Source organism: Sparus aurata, chromosome 6 (genome assembly GCF_900880675.1).
Source record: "Sparus aurata chromosome 6, fSpaAur1.1, whole genome shotgun sequence".
In the NCBI taxonomy this organism is placed as follows: domain Eukaryota; kingdom Metazoa; phylum Chordata; class Actinopteri; order Spariformes; family Sparidae; genus Sparus; species Sparus aurata.
This window is the reverse complement of record NC_044192.1, coordinates 11,982,648-12,006,718: the sequence shown is the minus strand read 5'-3', so window position 1 is coordinate 12,006,718 and position 24,071 is coordinate 11,982,648. Positions and strand designations below refer to the sequence as shown.

The 24,071-nt window shown below is 40.0% G+C and overlaps 1 long non-coding RNA gene across 1 annotated transcript in view; it reads left to right on the top strand.

Annotated features, from left to right (window-relative positions):
• The window catches only part of LOC115582606 (uncharacterized), a 76,238-nt gene extending 53,380 nt beyond the window's left edge, over positions 1-22,858 (top strand). Inside the window, exons 2-3 of the long non-coding RNA XR_003984194.1 lie at positions 20,428-20,618; positions 20,788-22,858. This is a non-coding gene — a long non-coding RNA (uncharacterized LOC115582606). The remainder of the gene's footprint in view (positions 1-20,427; positions 20,619-20,787) is intronic.
• Positions 22,859-24,071: the final 1,213 nt, after the last annotated feature.

Here is a 24,071-nt window from a genome sequence, read left to right as displayed (position 1 = left end):
TTCTCAGACTTTCCAAGTTGTTGTTCCAGCTTGAATGGGTATTCACATGAATTTCCTAGAAGATGTTTTTCCAATAATTCCAACAGCACATGAACCCAAAGCTATTCTTTGTACTCCCTTCACAGTTTGTCAATTTGTCGTAGTACCTTGTGTGTCCAGTGATCTCGCTCTTCTTTTCATTTGGTCTTACTAGTAAATTTTTAATCTTTTCCTTGACTTTGGAAAGTCTGGGCTCTGTGGTGGAAAATGTGACAAAAGTACAAAAAACATTTCAGTCAGCAGTCTGCTTTTTATAATGGCTTTCTTTCTTTCCTGCTGTCTTTCTGTTAATGGTTGTTTTGTATGGACTTATTGACAAAATGTAAATGGAGGAAGAAGTCGAAAAACTTTTTAAAAGTTTGCTGTAAAATGTTGTATTTTGGTCATGATTAACCAAGACCAAAACTTTGAATCAGAAATTCAGACAGGGTCTTTAGAGTTGTAAATGCTTCAATCATCGAGCATTTTATGTAACTTTGACAGTTTGTTGCCCTGCCACTGAGGGTGCAGTGGAGTGCAGCCTGCACCAGCTGCTAACCGAGGGTTACATAATGTTTCTGTTGTACGATTCAGCACCTTGAAAGACCTGTGAGAAACAGAGCGAGTCTTCTCACTGCCGCAGCAACAGCAATCTAGGATAAGCCAGTTTAATACCAGCCTCTTCAAACACAGTGCCAGTGTGAGTCAAAGGTTAATGAAAGGGCACCTGGTTGGGAGGATGAAGACATGGCAGCAGCCAGAACTAGAGAGATTAGCCCTGTTCTCATATCAAAGGGTTCCCCAGCCAGTGAGGCTCAATCTGGATTTTGTGTGGAAATCTGTCTCCATTGCAGAGATATTGGGTCCAAGAGCAGGCCAGCAGGGCTCTTCATCTTCTCTCACACCCTCCACTCTTTCTATATACTAACAACCACTCTGTTAACACTACAGGGCTATAATGAAAGTTGATAAAATGGTAGTTTTTACAGTTAAAATTGTACAAATTGCCATAGTTTCAGTCTACAAATCCTTTAACACAATGCAAACATGTGTTACTTAACATGTAGATCATTACATCAATTTAATATGTGATGTCAATTTTGTGTAATTGCTTTTGCATAGCAGCAGAGCTTGAAAAATAATGTTACCCCTGGTAATAGTGGTGAGAAAATTATTCCAGGGTGTATCAGCACTCAGTGTACCAAAACCAATAAAGTGTACCAAACTGATTAGTGTGCTTCCAAAAAGCCTGCAACTAACACATATTTTCATTAGCAATTGTAACCTAACCTGATGATTATTTTCTCAATTAAATGATAGAAAATTGTTAAAACACAGCAAACATTCACATCTGAGAGCCTGGAAGCAGTGGATTGCTGACATTTCTTTGGTTATATTGTCCTCTTCTGTCCTCTAACAGTCTACAGGGCAAAGGCTAAAAAACCACAGCCAATAAGTTTGATACATAACCTTATGAGACTCAAATCACCTTTGAGTCACCTTCCTTTTTTTTCTTCCAACTCCTTCCTTCTTCCTCCTTCCTTTTTTTTCACTCTGGGACAGGTTGTCAAATCTGTTCAAAACACCTTGTTTCAAAACTCTGAAAGTCTGTATTTTAACCTTGTCTTCCAAATCTTCAGGCTCAACGCATCCTCATAACTTAACGGCAGAATAAGTTGCCAATGTTTCCCAAAACAACATACTGTATACAATTGTTACAGAGCACCGGTGACAGGGGTACCAGACCTCCCTGATCATCATTAACATTGTGAAATGGTTGCAACTACTTAATAAGGTTCAGGAATAGACTGGGTTTAGTTACGTCAGTTCAGTTATGTACGTGACCTAAGTTCAGTATGTGCGGTTAAAATAACTCAACATTGTTCTTTGGATTCATGTGAAACACAAACACCAGGTACCAGGTAATACTGGTGCTGTCATCAGTTTGTTGGAAAAGTTCCACATGTCTAGGATACGTTCAAAATTGTATATCCTTCTCCTGCCTTACTTTCACAGCAATAACAAATGATGCCAAAAACAAATCTCACACCTAGAATCCATTCCGTATGTACTGCTCGGTTCTGTTGTGCGTAAATTAAGGACATGAAAGAACATGAAACTCAACCAGATGTACTCGAGTTTATTTGTATGATTTTAAAAAATGGAACAATTCTTACACCGTACATTCAGTATTGATGTGTACACCCCCAAATTAAAGCTGAAAGTCTGCTTTTCGACCTTATATAGGATGTTTGACGTTTTGTGTCAGGGGATCTTTGTGTGTGTTGGTATAAAGAAAAGTGTATTTGTCTTTCTGTGCAAAGACTGAAGGGAATTGTTGTGGCAGAGATGGATCTGCTGTTCTATAGCCATCTTTATAAATTGGATACGGCAGCATAATACAGAACTACTTAAACACTGCGCAGCTGCTCCCTGTGGTCCCACTGTGTGACAGCTTTTCTCCAATATGCTCTTTAGAGATAGGCCTGCTGGATTTTCATAAAAGAGAGCCCAGTTGTTATGAAGAGATTTTAATGGATTTACAGCAAGTCATTAACATTAAGCTTCAGTGTTTTTCTAAGGTTCTATTGTCATGAGATGTCAACGGAATAAATAATGTTGAAAAACTCTGTTCAGCATCTCGTGAAACGCTGTAAAACACCCAATGTGTGTTTTTACTCTTATTTTTCAGATGAATCAGCCCTTTCATGAGAGTTTAAAAATAATCATGATTGCTTGTACTTATATATTGACAGATTACTTGTGTTAGACCAGCGCTTAAACAAACTAAATTCTTCATTAATATGCAGGCGCCTATACTGCTGTAATCCTTAGGCGGCAATGAAATGAGCATTGATTCGAATGGATGTTATAGCTTGTGGAAATGAATTAATTGAATAATAAACTCTTCCTACAGAAAAAAGTTAAGTATGCCTTGAAGTAGGGTCAAAAGGTTACGATATTTGAACCATTGCATACCACTTAGAGATGAAAGAGACAAAACATCTTTTAACATTTGTATGTAAAATGATTATTAAAAGGTTTTTTCATAGATGGCGTTTGAGGCTGGCATTCTGATTTTTTCTTATTGTCAACAAATCACTTAAAAAGACATAAAAAACAACAAGTCCAACCCTTTGTACTTTCTAACTTGACTTCCCTTTCTCTTGCATGATTACCTAAAACACCTGGACACTGTACAGTTTTTGGAAAGCCTCACTCAAAAAGCAGAAAATAGTGCATTTGTCTGGGACTATTTTCCCAAATTAATACACATTTGGTGCTCTTGGGAGTATTTACAGCAGCAGGACAATGTGCTGTGTGTGGGATTGCTTCAAAACAAACCACAGTGGCTCTGTTCATCTCACAACATGTCACCCAGTGCAACAGTGTGGCTGATGAATGTGGTTTTAATAATGTTTTAGATTGCAGTAGAGGTCTATGGTCCAGAGGAATAAGATATATCAGGCTTTGGCTTGTTAGAAAGATCAGTTTTTTGTTGGTTTTGTTTTTGGAAGAAAAGTATAGAATTTCAGCACCCGTATCCTTTTAAATGTGGTCAGGGTGAGTGGGTACCAAACATGAACATCGCTGTAGTGATAGTGATGGCAATGTCAGTCAGGTGGTGGGTCCACCAGTTTGGTTGTCTGTCCACGTGACCTGACTTTTCAGGAACACCTTGGGGGAATTTCTTCAAATGTGGAACAAATGTCCACTCCAGCTCATGCTGACCTGATTAGAATGTGTTGGTCAAACATCATTGTGACCTCATCCATATGATTGCCATATCTCAGGGATGCCTCAAAGGAACATTTTCAAATCAAGGATCAAATTGTTAGATTTTGCTGGTCAAAGGTCAAGGTCACCGTGACCTCACATAATGTGTTTTAGGCCATAACTCAACAATTCATATGGTAATTAGAACAACATTTCATGCAAATGTAAAATACATGAAAATAGTAATGTGACGAGAATTTTATATCCCAAAGGTCTTTACTTTAACTTTTTTAATCAGAATAAGCGTTACTGGCCAAACATGTTAACTCATACACATATGCAGTTTATTAAAGAGTATGGTCTTGACCTGCTCCACTTGGAAAGTGTCATGAAATTACTTTTTTGTCAGTTGAGCTATACAAATAAGATTGATTGATTGAATGACATGCAGACATGGATGTAGATTGTAACTTGACTTGTTGTAATATGTCATATGCATGTTAGGGTGTATTTACAAATAAGATTTTTAAAAATATATTTCAAACCTTCTTCCAAAACTTTTTTACTACATTCCCACAAAATGTTTTAATCTATCTTTGTTTTTACCTTTATTTTACCAGAAAGTCCAATTGAGATCAAGATCTCTTTAACAAGAGAGACCTGGCCAAGGTAGCAGCTGCACAAAAGCACGGCATAGTTAAATCAAACATAACAAAACATGATGCAAGATTAACAACAACATTCTTTCCCAGCAACGTATAAGAGTATCTTGAGACTCATTTAGAACAAATATTGGAATTGTTGTCATCAATATGCATATACAGTACACAGCCTCACAGGGCCTCTAGCATGACTTTAGACCATTAGTCCTGTAGTTCTGACAGCATGCTAATACAATTGTTAAACCCAACATGTCGGACTTCAGCAGGAATAGAACAATTTAAGTGGTTTTGTGATAGAAAGCTACTTGCCGTTGTTTTGGAATTAAAGCTTGGCAGCAAGAGTCGACAGCATATTTGCAAAGTAACATGGCACAAAGTCATTTGTAACCACTGCTGTGGAAATACTGTAAGTGGATACAACCCCAAGACATGGAATCATACTTAACTTTAATGGGCTGAATGTATTTTCAGTGTAGATAAGGATCGCAAGTATGATCATGTTTACTCCTTAGAGCCTGCCCACACATTTCAGAGGTTATGTGGCAGCCCACAGCAACAGAGGAAGTTGTTATCAAGTAAAACTATTATGCAAATTCAGCCAAGTTTTTCTTTTGATGTTTAACCTGGACAATTTGCTTGGTGATTTTTATTGCTGAGATTTAGGTGTAGGCGTGTGTAATATCTTGGGAGATGAGACCAAAGGGAAAGATTACATGTGTGTTTTCATATTTGACCAACACTTTTCTACATTTCTTTGCAGTGCTGCGGCATTGGCAATGTTTTATATTGTACAGGCGTTTGAAATGGTTTGAAGAGATCCCTACATACATGTATAATGAGCGGGAATGCTAATCACCTCACAGGGTAATATGCCTTAGAAGTCTTAGTTGAGAGAAAATCCCCTCAGTTCTTGAAAGTGCTTCTGCTTCCCACCCTTTGACAAATTTGTTGAATTTTATCTCGTTAAGGTGTTTAACATTTCTGTGTTGGCTCCCACACCAGTACAGCTATTCTCTTGTCTTCTCCTACTGTGTACATTTGTGTACATATAAAGTATGAAGAACTGTATTTAGCACCAGTGAGCACCAGTGAAGAGTCCAACAAGTCCTCCAAACTGAATGATAGAACAGCTTTGGTGCAGTCCTTTTACTAGAGATGTGGCGGTTTCATTTTTCCTTCTAGTCCAGTGGCAAGCAAAGTGTCATGGTTTTGGTTTTCAGTTTATATGTTTCCTGTTTTATTCTGTTGAATTAATTTTCGTTTACCTTGTTGCGACTTTCCACTTCCTGTCTTTGTCTTTTCCCGCCCTTTTTCAGCTGGCAACATTTTATTTTTGCGACAGGGCTGAGCGACTCGAACACAAACGTGTTATTTTGGGACTGAAATTGTTGTTTTTTGTCTTCATTCCTCATTGCTGACAAGTGTGATTTTTGCTAATTTTGTCAACAGCATGAACAACGTTACGTACATTACACTTTGATTATTGCATTCATTAGCTTTTGAGGACTCTGTTATGTTAAAGCTCATGGTCATATACATTTTGAAGTGAACTGGAAGCAATTTGCTCTTAGACTTTCCTGAGTGGTAATTAAAATACTGTGTCATTTAAACCAGCTGGAGGCAATTTATTACTGTGTACTTGTCAGCTGTGCAGATGTATCATATTGTGCAACAAGAGCTCTACAGTGTTTTGTTCGGGCTTGTAGTTTCTCTCATGTCTAATTCTTGGGAGACACTCACAGGAAGAAAGTGGTAGAAAGTAATTTACAGCGGGGAGATTTTATTATAGTGCTGTTATTACAATTATCATAAGTCTGTTTGGAGAGCAGAGGCAGTAGATGAGATTTTGAGAAGGAGGCACCGCTCTCTGATTGCATTTCAGTCATATCGTGTCACTAATGATAATCTGTCAATCATGTCCTACCTGTTTGTCCTCACTATCTAATTAGTCCTCTCTCATTCGCTCTGTCTGTCTAAAGTTTTCACTCAGTATTGGGATCGCGTCCGTTGAAAGATATTGCCTGGCTGTTCAACCTGAAAACAAAAATTTTAGACGTGGGAGAAATACATGGAAGGTCAATGCAAAGAAATGAGTGGACGCAAATGACTGCAAATAAGCAAAGGGTGGGAAAACTGTGGCAGACACAACTACACAAGTTTAGATTGTTTCAACTTGAGATAAAAAATCTTGAGTATCCCGAGGCTGCATGGCTCCACTTCATTAATGTACCGAGACAGAGTTTGTAGTGAGATCTGACACACAAACATAGTACAGACACACATTCCTGCTACATCGTAGTAGAGCTCAAGCACTTTGTCCAGATGGTTAGTTTTTGTTTTCTCTACAAGAAATGTTCGAACATAATTAAACTAGGGCTGCAAGTAACAATTGTTTTCACTGTCTCTCCAGATGTATCGATTAGTGTCTATAAAATTACAGAAAATGGTTTAAAATGTCAGTCTGTGTCTCCCAAAGCCCAAAATGACTCAGTCAAATGTCTTGGTTTTTGTGCACAACGCAAAGATATTCAGTTTACTGTCATAGAGGAATAAAGAAACCAGAAAATGATTTGATATTTGACAGGTGTAGGTATCTTACACACAAAAATCAACTACATTTTCAGAATCGCTTCCGAAGTTTGCCTACATAGCGTTGCTTAATTTGTCTGCGTTCATGCACACATTGGGTTGGTTCACCCATATGTTTCTGTTTCCTAATATATTTCTGCTTTGTTGACGTTTGTTGGACAAAAACACACCTCATGTTTCTGAGTTATCAATCCATATTCATGACAGGAGGTGTCGCACGTAGAGGATGCATTTTGTTAATTACGTCGCCTGTTGAAGCATTCTAAACGAGTCGCAACAACCAGGTGCACTTACGAGCTTGTACGAAACAACGGCATCAGTAGGCCTAACATTAAATAGAAGAGGTCGCATCACAGTCAATGCATTTACAGGTGGAATGTAATACCAGAGAACATCTCCCTCATCTCTGTTTCTCTGCACAACATGTGAGATTGTCAGTTGATTTGATGGATAGGGCGAGAGGAGATAGTCCACCAGTTCATTGCTTACAGATGGCGTCATTCTCGAGGACATATTCAAAAAAGTAAAAATGGGTTGCTAAATATGCTTGGTCAGCCATCAGTGTATCCCAGACGGCCTGCCTAGGGTAAAGTCCATGTGAGGGAAACACTGGTCACAGGCAAATCCTGGCTAGCTAACAAGAAGGGTGGACTTCATTGACAGCGGCGTTTTTTTTAATTGGTCCTGTTCATGTCATGTCCTGATTTCCCCAGAATACATGGACAGTCTGAAAGCACCATTAAGCATTACCTGCAGTTGTGGGTTGTGGTTATTTTGGTGACAAATGATACACTGATTCTGTCCACCAATTTTGGCTGCAACCTCATTTGAAGGAGCTTTTGTAATGGGACATTCCTGTCGCTCATTAAAGCATGTTCTGTCTTATATGTAATATATATATATGTGGATTTCGAGGGAGAGCACTCCAAATTGGCCTACTGTTTTTCAGTGACACCACATATAGTGCATGAAATCTATGTTATAGCAGTCCACAGAAATGTATGGGGACATATTGAAGAATCTGCAGATACTGTAGTAGACACCTGGACTGTGGAGGAGGTACATTTCTTATTTCCCCCTGCAAAGTCATTCTTGGAGGGCATCTATAACATCCAGTAAAATTCTCTTTCTAGGTTTTCATGCCAGGTGCCAAGACTGGCTCCAATAATTGCTTGATGGTTTCAAGTAAAGGCAGTTTCTCGCCGACCCCCTACAGAACGTAGAGGGGTGGATGGAGAACAGGTATTAGCCCCATAGATCATGTAAAATTAGCAGCAGGAACCGCTGTCAGCCCAGACATTGGCACTTAATCTTGGACTTTTGGCAGACTGTTGCCTTAACAGGTCAAATGATATCTATAAATCAAGGATCCCCTGGCGGAGAGTGAGAGGGAGTCGGGGAGAGGGGGAAATGCACAGAGCTGGCATTGAAACTCCAGGGGAATTAAATCCTGGTCATAAAGCCTAACCCAAGGAAATAATCCAGTCTATTTCATAAAGGATTAAAACCTTTAAAGAAGATTGATTGCCTCTTTTTCCTTTTCTACTCGATGTAATCCTAGATTATGGAGACCACTTGGGGTTAGATTTTAAAGAAATTTGCACAGGATTAATGGTGACAGAGGCATCCATTCTTAAGATTGCCTTTCTGGTTTGTCACAGAAAAAAAATGCTCTTTTAGGCCCTTATCCTCCCCTCTGTCACAAGTGAAGTATGTTTCTAAAGTAGGAGAACGCAGAAAGAAGTAATGTTTTCCTTATTTTGTGCTCAAGTCACATTACGTTTGTTGGTAACAAGTAACTTTTTAACTTTATCTGTAAACAAGATTGACACAACATCAAGTCATATTTATTTCTAAACATTTATTTTATTCACTGGGAGTGTGTCACTGCTGTACATAGTTAATGAAGCTCATGCAAAGTTCACCTCTGACTCAGACACATATGTTCACCAAACGGCAATACCCTGTCTTAATTTGGTCAAAACTTTGCTCAGAGATCATTTCAATGCCATAGATTATTTATAAATAATTAGTAATATGTTGTTTTCTGCTTGAACAGCTGAATGCTTAAGTAGTTATACAATAAAATACTGAGGTAAAAGAGAAAAGGTAAGAGGAACATACTTTGCGAGAGGATAAGGTGCATTATTTACAGTAATAATAATTTAAAGCGCATTTTTGAGTGTTATGGAATGTGAGTTCATAAATGAGGCTGATGGTGTGCAAAGGCCTTGAATCCAGATGAGATGTCCGACGTGTTCACTTCCTCTTAAAACATGGTCGCCTCCGTTTAGACCGGAACACAAACCTGATTACGTCAAATGTTTGTTTTTTGGGCTACCTGCAGATCAGGGTCGGACCTCCATAAGGCTGGAAGAAGATGAAGATGCACTCAAAACGTTTTGGTTAAAGATGGAGGAACTTGCTCTCTAACAGATCAGTTACAACTATAACAGTTAAGCTAGCACTGGCTAACAAGTATCCATACACAAACATAAGAATGACTCATATTTATGAACTACAAAGAAGACGGACGTTTTATGGGGTAAGAAAAGAGAACATCTACTATGACTGTAATTTTAGTGTAGCTTTATCTGCTGTTATTACAAAGACAGAGGAGACAGACATGGATGTATGGAGAAAATCTTACAGCGAGTACATTTCCACAGCCTGCTATCTGACATAATTACACTATGGAAAGAGTAAAGATAACACATGTGCATTTAAATCCTCCTGGGGTACATTTCCATTTAGCTTTTTATGAGAATGGATAGTTATGTGCTGCACGACAAAACTCAGTTGTCTTTTTCCTATAGAATATAGCTGTGAATTTCCTTGTAAGCAGATCGCCGAGTGTCCACAGTGGGACAGGAGACGCGCTGTGACAGACAGACTAGAATATCAGGTGAGGACGGCCATTAATGATATGTAATCACAGAGTCGGGACGGCAGTGGCAGTCGGAGCAGAGGACCGGGAGGTGGTGATGGAAATAGAGGTTTGTGTGTGTGTGCGGTGTGGAGAGAGAGAGAGAGCTTACCTCAAGCGAAATGCTCCACCACCCATGGAACTAATTTAAAGTCCTCGTTTAGAGGCTGTCACACGAAGGGCTCTGACGACCACTGATCTCTGCACATTTAACGGCACAGGCAGCTGTCAGGGGGCTGACAGACAGGCCCCACCACTGACTGATTACATACAGGGCCAGAGTGAACTGTGATCTGGTGAACTTTATTTTCCCTGGCAGGCCCAACGTGCGGTGCATGCCTCAGCTCAGTGGCCATTCGCAAGCCCGCTCCGTCTCAAACTCCGACTCTCCATCTCCGCCATTAACACCACGTACCTGTGTGAATTCTCCCTGAGAGGTTACGATTTATTATTGATTTCATGATGGAGATCCTGTAACACCTTCTGAAAATGAAAATGAAAAAATAAACACTTACGGGCTGTTTTAGTGGCATCCCAGATAAAAGCATGAAACTGCTCCATGCTCGTTTCTGAGCAGTGGTGGATGAAGTACTCAGATCTTAGGAGTAAAGGTATAAATTCTCTAATACAAGTAAAAGCCCAGCATTTAGTGTGTTACTTGGGTAAAAGCACAAAAGTGTCAGTAATTAGAGATGCATTAATGTGCGCACTCCTTTGATGGCTTTTCAATGAAGTCTCATTTTAATGTATGATAACCTATAATTATAAATCTCTAAATCTGCACAGTAAGGAGGAACAGACCTTTTTAAGTCATTGAGTTTATAAAATATGGATTAAACATTTGTGGCTGAGAATTAGGCCAATGCCTTTAGCCTGCATTCTTTCTAATGGCCAGCAGGAGGCAACTCCCCTAGTTTAAAAAAGAAAAGAAAATGACCCTATACCCTTATGGGCTCAATCTCCAGTTTCAATCTTCTTCAATACAGCATGCTGTCCATCTTTCGAAAATGATGGTCCCATTAAGAGTAAAAGGGACGATAAAGCAGGGTAAGATTTAGGGCGTGGCTTCCTTGAAATTGACGCATCACTACCACGGCGTGTCCTCGGGTTCTCAGTCAGATCCAATCAGGACATCCTCCCCAGCTTCACCCTCTCTTCCAAAAATGGTCACTTCTGGCTTCAGACTCCAAGATGGTGACAGTCATAATGCCAAACTCGAAGCTTGAATGGAATAAAACCTGCAATATTTGACACATACTGTTAGGGCTGCATAATACATTGCTTCAGCATCGTCACTGCAACGTGCGCGTGGGAGATTGTCATAGTCAAGTAAGGCAAATTATCTCAGCTCTTTGACTTCTTGGATAATTTTTTTTCTGATATACCTGGGTGGTAAGCTCAACGCAAAAACATTATAAGACAGTTGTTCTGTGACTGTATGGCAACGCAGAGGTATCAGCTGGCAGACAACCAGACTACAGAGGAGCTTCTTTCAGCTCTCCACCATAAAAAGTACAGTTTTAATTTTTGCAGTCAGGCAAACATCTTGCTGATGGTGTTTACATACTGAGTCATATAGAGGCATCAGTATTAGATTGAGACCGTTTCATAACTACTTAGAAGTACATTGTATTACATTTAAATACAGTGATTGACTAGATATACTTAGTTACCTCCAACGACTGGTACTGAGCTACAACATGCAGGTGTAAATGCTATTAATGCCTCACTTATCCTAAAGTCTGCATATATTATTCTATGATACAGACCTCTGAGGATTAAACAGAATCATTTTTCACAGAAATATGTCAGGAAATTGCAAATGAAGGAACCGTGCCAATCTCTCTACCTGCTGCGGTGCTGCTAGTCGGTGTGTGAGAGTGGCTGTAAAGAGGCTATTTTAAGGATACTCAGACACAGATTTATCTGCATCCGCTGGGGATGCAATAATCTCTACTAATTTCAAGATAAATCAGTAATTACATCAAAAGTGTGCATTCCCAAGTGGGCACGTGTTAGTGCATTCTCTAAATTTACTGAAGTGATTTCAAAGAGGCAGCTTCCTGAGTCTGACATAAAAACACTGGATGGTAATTTGAGGAATAATTACAGGAAGGCCTTCGTTAAGTGTTTCTAGTTGGTTTTACATACTTCAGGTTTTAGACATGGTCTGAGCAGTTCTTTGAACCTTTAAAACTTATGTGCAATGGTTGCCAAACATTTCTAGGCCTTTTACTTCTATAACACGGATTAAGCTAAGAACATAGCTGTAATGATAATAAAGTTATTTATTAGTTGTGTTTTATCAGACTTAAAAAGTGATATTCAAATTGTATCTATATTTTTCAACACAGCTTATTGTATTTTATGTTATGTTATGTTAGGCTTGTGTAAAATGCGAAGCACAAAACTTGAAGAATCACAGTCACTGTCTTGTGGTCATTGTAGGTTAAGCATTGTCCTTGGCCCTGTTTTGCAGTAAAAGTCTAAAAATGTGGGTTTTAAATCTTAAATGTTTCTCTCACTTGTGATTGGATCTCATTTTACCATTCTACATGCAAGTAAACACGTATGTCAATCGGGGTGTTTTTTTGACCCACAGAGTTAAGTTCAAGTATAACATTCACAAGGATGTCTAAATTATTAAGAATTTGTCAGAGACAACGTCTCACAAAGTTTGCATTGTGTCACCTACCTCAAGAACTCATAAAACCAAGCAATTTTGTCTCCACTGGTGACAAATACATCGTTAGAGTAGTGACAAGTAAGAAATCCGAGGAAACGGTGTGCTCAAACAGCTGCTAAATGTTCCTAAGATACGCTGTAGACACAGAAACAGACAGGCTGGCACCACGATGGCACAACAAACTGACAGCTTTTACAAGGAAATAAACAACTTAATAGTGCCACTTTGGTTTGTAAGAAATGTTGATGTATTCACTATTTTCTCATAATGGGTGGCCCAAGGATTGATCAGACAATGGAGAAAATAATATCAGTTGATGATGACAATGATCTACACCGCAGCCCTTTCAGTCTATCACTGTGCAACGGGGTCTGCTGACATCTCTCTCTGCCTGGAAAAAGAAAGCCATCAAATAAGAATTCCAGCCTGTCTACCTGCAAATCTCCCTCCATCTGTGGATTAGATTTAAGTCCTCCAAAATCTTGCGCTGGTGCTACATCAGAGGATGTGCGGCGCCGGGGAAGTTACGTAACTCATTAAGACCTCACTGCTCTCTCCTGGGCTGGTTCTTCATCCCTCTAAACTTGCAGCCTTTGAGCAAATAAAGCCATATAAGAGGGTTGAAATATAAGACACCCGCAAACTCTGTAAAAACTTTCTGATCTAACAGCTTGAATTCAACTTGAGGGCAGCCCATTTGAACTGCGTCATTAAGCATCATTATTCCCATTGTTCTGCTTTCTAATCAGCGGTGTTATTCACCATCCCACGCAGTATAGTTTAACAATTATACGGGAAATAATAGGACACAGTTGGTAATGTTTTTAATTACACGCGCTAAATTATAACACTCAGGTCTGGAACAACTTAATGAAATATTTTTCTAGCTCCGAGACGGCTGGTTGGACAAGTGTTTGTTGGAGAGGTTTGATTCGTTTGGTTAGATTTCTGCATATTTTCAGTGCCACAATCCACCTCTTTTAGTCTTTCTACCATAATATCTCCTTTGTCCTTCAGGAGGATTGTGGGGCTCAGGCTTCCATTACCTGTCTTTCATACAGCACATTAGAACAACATTGCTATGATTGGCATTCCGCATTAGCAATCCCCTCCCTAGCTCTTTTCCTATTGTCATTCCACAGCAGCACTGGGCTGCAATGTTCTCCCTCAGTCTCTCTGAACTGCCATGACAACGTGCTGGAAAAGCCTGACGAAGCCCGAAGGCCTCCTCAGTCAAGAGGGCTCTGCTCGCCTCTGCAGATGACTGCACTGTTTCATTTATTTTCATGAAGGAAAACAAAAGGCAAGATTGAACAGGGGATAAGGCAGCCCAGCTAAACACGCCTGAGAGACTGACCCCACACACTGTAGTCGGCAGCACACAATTTGCCACAGGATTCTGTGCTGTCCAGAGCAGAAATGATAGAAATATTTCAGCATGGGTTTAATTACAGCCCCTGCTCTGGGTACTGAAATAATGTCGGAGCTCGCAGCTTGATGTTTACATGCTAGACTTGCGAAACCTCTTAATGCAGATCAAAAAAGCTAATTCATCTCTACGTCCGGTAACATATTATCATTGGCATATGATTCATTGCTGCAGTTTTTGTTGGTATTAAGAGAAAGAGAACACTATTTTTGAGATGTGCGCTTATTTGCCCCCCTGCTGAGAGTTGGATGGAAAGATTGAAGCCTCTCTCGTGTGTGTCCTGTAAATATGATGTTAGCTTAAATTAGCACAAAGACTTGAACTAGAGGGAAAAACGGCGAGCCTGGATCTACATTATATCATAGTACAAGTGTAAAAAAATGGCAAGTTGTCATCACGGTGAGGTTGCCAGAAAACCAGCGGGGACTCCAGCCTTGTTTTCTGTTTGTGTGTGAATTAAACAAACAAGATAAACATGTTAATTAATCAAATCCCGAGGGAGTGTTTTGGCAGATTTTTGCCTTTTATGTTCCCCCATACCTCTACGATTCATTCTAAGCTAAGCTAAATTCCTTCTTATCCTGCCTTCTGCAAGAAAGTGAATTTATGTATTCCAGTCCTATGGAAAACCAATCCCTTTGAACCAGAGGAGGTCAGCAAATACAAGATTTCCAGCTGCTTTTAAGTGCCCTGTTAATGAACAGCCAGGAGGGTGGGAATGTTGACTTGACCTCGATGACTAACATAATCAATAGAGAGCATGAGCGAGAAGATTAGGCTATTTCTGTGTAGTTATTCTTAATGCCTGTCGCCAGGTCATACTCTTACCGACTTAGGCTTGATGAGTCGTAAAATCTATTTTTCATGGCCGCCTGGTGAGGATGAGTTGAGAAGTCTTGAGGAAATAAAAAGTCTGGTGGTACGTTCAAAGTATTTCCCTGTCCTCGCTGCAACCTTAGAAAAAGAAAATTCACCTTAGCATTTCTATTGTACGTCTAACACTTCACAAAATAAAACAAAATATATTTATAAAACATTTCCCCATGATGTTGGCAGCAAGCTCTCCTTTGGAAGCCTCCAACCATCGTTCATTGATGCCCACTTCTTTATGCTTTGAAAGTGCTGCATCTGCCAGACCATCAGAAGGAAGCGTGCCGAGGAGGCCTCTCGTCTCAGAGATCCCTCGCTGCTTTGATGCCTCATTAAACCTGCGGCCAATAAGACACAAAGAGAGGTGGAGAGATTACTGATGCAACATATCTGAGTTTCTCGCTGGATGAGGCCCTTCAGGGCACTGGAGGAAAGTCAGCCGCTCGGTCTGGAGAAAAAAACTTTCACGCAGAGCCATAACTTTGCATCTTAGACTCGCTCTTCAGCATCTTTGGTGGTGGCGATTATTTCATTCTTTCTGTGATGAAAAATGCGTGACCTTTCCATTTGTTTTTATCAGCTGCATCATAACTCCCTAGAAATATATTACAACAAGGTTAGCCAATCTAAAAGTAATGAAAGTTTGCTCCGGTAAAATATTTGGGTGAGTTAAATATGAAAAAAACAAACAAACCTACAAAGTAGAATTTCCTTCAAAGAATCATATTTGCATGTATACGCAGTCTTTAAGATTTAGTAAAAGCTCATTTGTGCCTTTATTTGTCTTGTATGAACAAGGTTAGGAGCAGAATCAGTTATGAGACGAATTAGCACATCCTCACTACATATTTCATTCATTATGCACCTTTAATCAGCTGTTCTGCTCGCATATCTTATGATTCATTCACTGAGGTTTTTACTGTGCAACAAAAATGTCCACTTTGCTTGAATATAAAATGAACCTGAGTGTGATTAAAATAAGCGAGTGGAAGAAGAGATGAGAGGTGCAGAGGATGTCTGGCTGTTACTGTCGATAATCTCGGGGATATGATTGTGGATGTGCTTTTAGCCAATGTGTACCCTCTGCCTCAACCTTGCCCGGAGCTAGTGTCGAGTTAGGGCAGCATGCCTGAGGCCTGGCCATGTCTGAGTGATTAGATAAAGCAGGAGAGGCCAAGCGGTGGAAGCCACAGCCAAGTTTATGCTGCACTGACCGCTCTGAGACCGGCAGCATGCTGTCACCACTTTTATTCACTCACAACACTTTTAAAGGAAATAAACACAGCGAACGACCGTGCTGATTCGTGTAAACCTTTTCAGCACTGATTAATTCTCCAAAACGAAACATTTTTGCTCATTTGTGACACTCGTCATGCCTCAACCGTGTGCTATGACAGAACAGCTGGCTGGGGGACACTGTTCTATATTTCATGCTGCGTAAGTGCAGCTTTTTCTCTCCCCCCTGCTTTATGGTAATGAGATTCACTGAGGTGTCAAATACTGCTCTGGCCGTATTCCCAGCTCCCAGTTCAGGTCAGAAGAGACCAATGCTTCGACAGTTGCAGATGTATCCACATCATGTCTGACATGACAGCGAGGTTTTGAAAAACGCTGCGGCAAAAACAGTGCAGCCTTTTTTTTCGACACAAACAGGACGTCCTTTTAAAGACCTGATTGCAGCATAACCTGAAAACGGACCCTAATTTAAATGAGACATATTTTCATATGCGCATGAATCCATTACAGCCATGTTATCTATCCATCCATTAAATCAAACCCCCAGGTGCTGAAATGCATTTGGGGGAAAATGTGGAGAAATTGGTGAAACAACAACAGTACGAGGTTCTGTTGCGAGCCTCGTTTCATTTTTCTCTCCGACTGTCAAGCAGAGACGAATGTTTTTCATGTTATTCACGCTGCACCAAACCAGCAGTTGTGGACCTCGGAGGTGTCCACAGTGGAGGCTCACGGGTTTCCTCTCTTCCCTATCAGATGGCTTCTGTTCAAATCTTTGAAAATGAGAACACGAGTACGATGACAGCGCTGTGCATGTGTGGTGTCAAAACCCCAGATGTATGCAAAATCCTGTATCTCGTGTGCAGATACATGCGAATAGTCACGATTTTCCTTGGGGAAAAGTAGCTTATTGGGGAAGTAAGCTTAAAGAATATAAGAATAGGTTCTTTTTTTTTCTTCTTTTCCTTACGATTCATGAAAAATGGATAACCAGGTGAATAATCCTTTCGGAAAAACGTGTGCCGATACGAATCACAACAAGTGTAAATGCACAATATGATGACAATTTTTGCAAAACAACATTTGTTACGCAGATGCGCAGCCATTTCCGAGCTAATTGACAAGTTATAATGATCGAAAGTAATTTCTCTGAATTCCAGCCAAAGTGCCTCCACGCTCTGATGCCCACAGGAAAAGCGCCATCTGTACCACATTCCATAAACATTTTGCCATTTTCATTTTTAGACAAATGTGTTCTTGATGAGCAGGTTTTGTTTCATTATCTGCCTTAATGAGTCAAAGGTTTTGTCCCACAGCTTTATTGACATTTTCTCGCAGGCTGTTAGGTTCTGCTTTGCGGTGGAAAATATATAAATTATAACAGTGCTGTGAGGCTTTTCTCGCGAGGGTGATTGATGGCTTTGTGAGTGTTTTACATCGTCTGGATTTGAAGTGGAGGTCTTTTCTCATAAAGTGAAAGAAATTAGCCCTATAGGATCCCGAGCCTATCCAATCCCAGGTCTTTTATTTTGCAAATGCTTCTTTCTGGATTATGTTTCTCTGAGGTAGCTACGCTCTTTTTAATCCCCTTACCTCGGTCTCTGGCAGATGTTTGCTTAATTTTGGCTTGCATGGTAGTAATTTATTTCTTGTAGAAGCCTTAATAGCACAGAGCAGGTAAACAACAACTGCCGCCGAAATGGTAAACATGAGCTGATATAAGGTATAATCGGACTCTAACTGGAACACTCACCTCTGTATCTACACTGTCCTGTATGTGTGGCCATGTGTGTTTGTCATCGCATGCCATTGTGCCCTCTCAGCCCCCGTGGGAACGGCACAGGCCGGACAACGCTCCCTCGACTTCACAGATGGAGTTTGCAATTGGATACCCCCAGTGCATAATCTTCTCATTACTTATCATGATGAACTGTGGCATGCAAATATCAATAAGGGACTGTGGTGAAGCAATCCAATTAAGGCCTAAAACCAGGAGTCTCATTAGTGCTGAGTCTCTGATAATGCAAATGACACCCTACTTGTAATCAACCTTGAATATAAATGGCCCCGGCAAATCCACCACTACAGGTGATTCTGTCTACCTGGATGTGATTAAAGACTCGAGTCAACACCGCTCTGTTTGAGATTTTAGAACAGAAATTAGCATTTTCTTCCCTTTTGTGTGGATACAGTGGCAGAAAATTATGCCGTGGAGAAAAAAACGTGTTTAAAATCTCAGCTGTTATCAGTGGGTTCTGAATTTCAGCTGCTGTGGTGCTCGTTACGTTACGTGCTTTGCATGAAGCCTCTGGCTGCAGACATTTTGTACACACGAGTATAAGGGTGAATCACACGTTTATTATGAGATTAATACTATAATGATTCTTTGAAGAGCGATGCAAGATCACGGATATCACAAAGTCTGCCATGCTGTGATTTTGATTCGATTCAGTTCAGCAATCTGCGAATGATCTGGGACAATATCAAAACATGGCTTAACAACAGCATATTTTAACGAGAGTACAGACTCAATTATAACTGTCTCGGAGACAAATCGATTATTTTCTTGCAAGTCACTATTATTAGCTTTTTTAGCGTTTTACATTGCATAAATTAGCCTAGCAGCCAGCAGACTTTCCTTCAAATTTTGGCTTTACAGATTGCATGTATAGTGTAAACTTTTTCTTATCCACAACTGTGTCACTACAACTCCCAGCAATATACCACGGTTTAATTTCATTCGGCATTAATTTTAGCCCGCATTGTTGAAACAGAACAGCTAATATTGTCGCAGTGAGAGCAACAAGTTAGCGGAATGCTGGGTGAGATGGCCTGTTTGTCTGTTGACCCTTTCTTCTCTCCAAAATCCGAAATTATTTCCACAGTGTTGATTTATTCCTGGGAGCGGAGTAAATATCAACATAATCTTGTTCTTGGCTTCTTTCCATTTTCATCATGGCGCTAGCTCTGTTTGAATCTTTAGAAAGGACGTGTACTTGAACAGACATTGTAACACAGAGATCCCAGGGCGATTTCAAAATAAAAGTACCTCTTAGAAATTATGGGGTTTTTTTTTTCATTATTTATTTTTTTTACTTTGCATCAATGGTATTAGAATATTGAACAATAACTGCACATGTCAACTACAATTGGTAAAGGTTGAGGAAATATTGTAGTTACAGCATATGAATTATGGATGATGATGATTAAGATTAGACAGCTCACCACAAAATTACATTTAAAATGTTTTAATATTGTGCACAGTGCAGGAAAATACCTTTTCCACTGTCACATTCAGCAAGGAATAGTAGGGAATAGAAGACCTTCAATATTTGATAAGTACATCATTTTTATTGACATTTACGTCACATTTGTGTCAGTTATTCCCAGCTCGATTGAACATTGATTCTTTATAATATGATTGATAATTTAACAAGACATGAACTCAGATAAGTTCAGAAAAATAGATTGGTTTAAGCTGCTCACCTGCCCAAAATAATCCATCTAAGTTTATTCAAGTTTTTGCTAAAATGTTCATTTGAGCCCATTATGAGTTGGTGACACAATCCAATCTCACACCCGTCTCACTTGTAGTTATCTGACAGCCCTTAGCCACACACTGTTACTGTCTATAGCACAATAGAAAAAAACCATTCAAGAGCTTATACACTTTCTAGGGCTGCAGATATCCCTGAATTATTCAGAAAAACTAAAAACAAGCAAATCATCACTGAAGTAAGGCAGAGTCAACTGTTAAACTGGGCCATGTGCTTTGAGTGGAGGTAGATTCCCTTTCTTCATTGTGCTGAGATCGACTCCTTGAGGCAAAAGAAAATCTAGAAGACCAACACTGACCGGGCACAGAGCTGTGACGGAGGAGCTTGCCAAATGAACCTAACTCCGGGTGGGTGCTGCTGCCATGTTGCCAGGGGAAAAGATGGAGGGAGCTCATTGTGGCCGTATGACCCCCACAGGGAACAAACAGGATCAAGTAAATAAGCAGTAAAGTAAGGCAAACACTATAGGGAAGACTGCTAAGTGCAGAATTGTCCAATATAGAAGTAATTCCTTGGGTACTGGACTACATCTTCCGATAGATGAAATAGTCTTCTTTAAACTGCAACAAGGTTAACTACTGCTCGCTTTAAGGGTCAGCAAACACTTTGTGGTAACAGCGAACACCCCTGTATTCACATCTAAAGCAGTGCCCTTTTGGAAAAAACATGGCTTTTAATGTCTGTTCAGTCTTCGTTGGCTTTGAAATCGTTAATGACTTCTTCTTATTGAGTTGCAGTGCAGTGGAGAGGATGGGTCAGCACAAGCAGCCTATCATCAGAGAGGCAAGAGAGGCATGATGCAACAAAAATGCAACCTGACAGAAGATAATCCCTCTGAGGTGTTCAAGTCTGCCTGCTGCTCCCTGTGGTCATTTCACATCGGCTGTGGGGACCCATCGTAGCTTCAGGCTCGTAGACACACATGAGGGTTTGTTTCCATACTGTCAACAGATAAATGGTTGAGATGTTATAAACAAACATGCAGTGCAGTCTTAGAGGGAACAGTCCATCCACAAATGAAAATTCAGTCATTATTTACTCACCCACAGTCCGATAGAACGGAAGGTTAATCTTCGTCACGTTTTCTTCTTTTCAAGATAAGAACATCTTCAGAAAACTTCACCACACTATCTACAGTATTGGGCGTCTGGCTATCGTGCTGCCAAGTCTGCTCAGCAATACGAGAACATTTCTTTGAATCTCCCTGGTTTTTCTTTGTCATCTGCTGGATCTTCTTCTTGCCTTTACACCAGGCTCAGCAGAAGTACAACTTCTCAGGCGTGTTTGATTTTGTCAGCTCCAGTCTGGCAGTGCAGGCTCGCGGAAGGTGAAGCTGTCCGAGATTTGGCAAGGGTAGAATCAAAGAGCTGCCCTGCCAGCAGCCAATGGGAGCTCAGTTCAAGTTGGAGAAAAAGCCGATGAACTGGAAGAAGAGTCATTTTTAACAACATTCCACTCAGAGATTTCACATCAGCAGAGATTGCCAAAACCAACTCCTCCACTCTTGACTTTACAGTTTTATTCAGAGGGAGAAACAGAAGGAGAAAACATGTTCAGCAGTGGCAGAGGTACATTTGATATGTCTTTTGCCTGTTATCTCGGAAAGTCTTGCCTCAGCTGCCCTCCCGGAGTTTGACTCATACACCCGGTGTATAATTGTAATGTAACAGAAGTTTGAGGGACCACAACTGTGTGAGAAATAACATCATTGTAATAACTCCATGTGTTGCACCATTACAGCAATTTTCAAAGCACTTGAGATCGACAGTACTTCAGATGATAGCTACCTTCTTTCATAACTGCAGAATCACCATCTGGTTAGACACCAGCATCACTTCAGACTGATCAGACTGACTGAAAGTTACATGTTGTGATCATTTTCATCTGTTATCAATTTCAACATTAATGTGCTGAGTTTGACTTGAGAAAGGGTGAATCACAATATGAGATCAAAATAAATTAGATTACTGACACATTTTCATTGATATACTCATGAATCTGCCTCGTTTCCTGCAGTGGTCAAACTAATGTAATGTTCAAGCTCAAAGGATACAGTTTATACATCGCATATTCTGTGCATGTGTTAGACTTGCAATGAAATTAAATGAAACCTCCAGAGGTAATTTGATAAAATCCATAGTATCGATAATCTATGACAATATCAGTTCTGCTAACAGTATTGGAGAAATTAAAACATTCGTCCATGATTGATTTAGCTTTTTCCAATTCACATGAGAGAACTCTGTCATTGTCAGTGTAGACAATGTTCGAGTGCAACAAGTATTTTGCACATTAGGACAGAAACACAAGCATATTTTAAAATAGAGTGCTCAGGTAACATCCAGTTTGGACCAATGCAGATTGTTAGCTAGGTTTACAGAATATCAATAACACTTCAGCAGTGTAGATTAGCTCTTAAGTTACTAGCCCCCGACAAGCTTATAAAGTTAACGAGTATCTAAGTGACCAACTCACTGTGTTGTATTTGGTCTGAGTCTAATCAGCAGAGCATTTGTGCTGATTTGGGTTATTCTTGAATTCATAAATTTGAGATTTGAAAGATAGTTGAATCTTGACCAGACTATTACCTGCTACCTGTATCTTAATTTGTTTGATTTTCTTCCCTTAAAAGATAACAAAATTAACCGCTTAAAGTACAATTTAAGTGCCGTATCGATAAACAGTATCAGTAAGAGCAGTAGGACCGTAAAAACTCGATACACCTCCCTACACATGATCGTGCCCTGTTGCCTGTAGCAGTCAAGCTAATGTTCAAGGATACAGTATATACATCAAATATTTACAGGAAACACACAAAAAAACTTTCATCTTTCACTGAAATAAGGCACAAAATGCAATATGCGTACATTGGACGGGAATACATTAATGCTAGAAACAGAATACCTTTCTTCTCTAATCCATTTTCATGTCATTCAGCAGCTTCAGACAAGCGGCTGTTAGTGTCAGCATGTAACCAGATTACTAAATTATTCTTTATAGTAAATCTTGATGTTCTGTGATGTGCTCCAACTGTGAACCTTTCAATGCAGTAAAATGGAGCTCATTAGCAGGATGCCGGGAGAGGGATTTGTGGCAGTTTCCTATATACTATAGGGGTTAACTTCTCAATTTACTCCATGTTTGATACAACCTGTGATTCTGGCTTGATGCACGCTAATAGTAGATCAAAAACTCTAAGTCATTTGAGGACATATGTCTTTTGATTTCAGGCAGTGGTCGACAAAAGCATGCTTTCCGTTTTCTAGCTGTGAAACTGGATATTTTGCTGGCTGAAATGACAGCTGAGATGATTAAACTGTCTGAGTTGGATGAATGCTCTCACTTTGGCGGACTTTGTCCTGTGCTTCCAACCGTTTCATTTTAAAGTGAGAATCTTGTAAAAGAGGTCTTAAATGTGCATTTGATGGCCACATGCAAGATAAAAGACTGGAGCTAAAGCCTCAAGTCCAAGGCAAAAACTCAGTACGCAAAATAATATTGTCAAGTATTGATGTGCACCTTGGCCCTGTAAGTAGCACCTAGTTTCAGCACACCAAGGCACAGTTTGATCTAGTCCTTACACCTATGCTCTTGGATTTTTGGTTTCCGAAAGGTTAAAACAAAAAATTAAATCACCCTCCAAATCCTTTAAATGCTAAGTATCACCAAGTTACTGGTGAATTGAATGTTTGGGTGTGTTGGACTTCAAGGCTATTTATGTTTTTTAAAAACTTGGGGCCTAGTAAATCCATGAAACCCATGAAAAGTGCTGGTTTTTGCTGTTCATAGGCTCAAATTGTTAGAAGTGTCTGAAAACGTTATGGGAAGGATCCCTACAGAGTTGACTAATAGTAAGACCCCTTTTTGGCTATGTTAAGGCTAGGGACCGACTGGAATATCCAGATTGTATTTAGATTAATTTTAGGAAGTCTCGACAACCAAAACCACATCTGGATGTGGTTTGACATGTGATTCATGGGATGGGATTTCTACAGATCAGTTCACTTCAGTTGTGTCGTGCATCAAGCAACAGCAATGGCAAATCCAAAGAGACGGAAGTGAATCAGAGCCGCTGAGCAGAATCCAGCAGCAGGTTTTTGGAGAGTCAAGCTTAAATAAACAAAAACTGCTCTGCGACTTGACAATGTGATTGTTTGGAGAGTGACTTGATCGGTCTTGCCTCCGTGTCGGAAAGTAACATCAGCATATGGAGTTGTTGACGCCTACGTTGATGACCATAGCAACTGAAAATCCGATCTGCTTACCTGCAAATAAGAGTGCGGGAACTTCTCTTTCAGATTTGATTGAGAAACAAATGTGTTTTGACTGCAGTCTGGTCATTTGTTTGTCCGACCAGAAACCAGCCGTTGCTCAGCTCAAG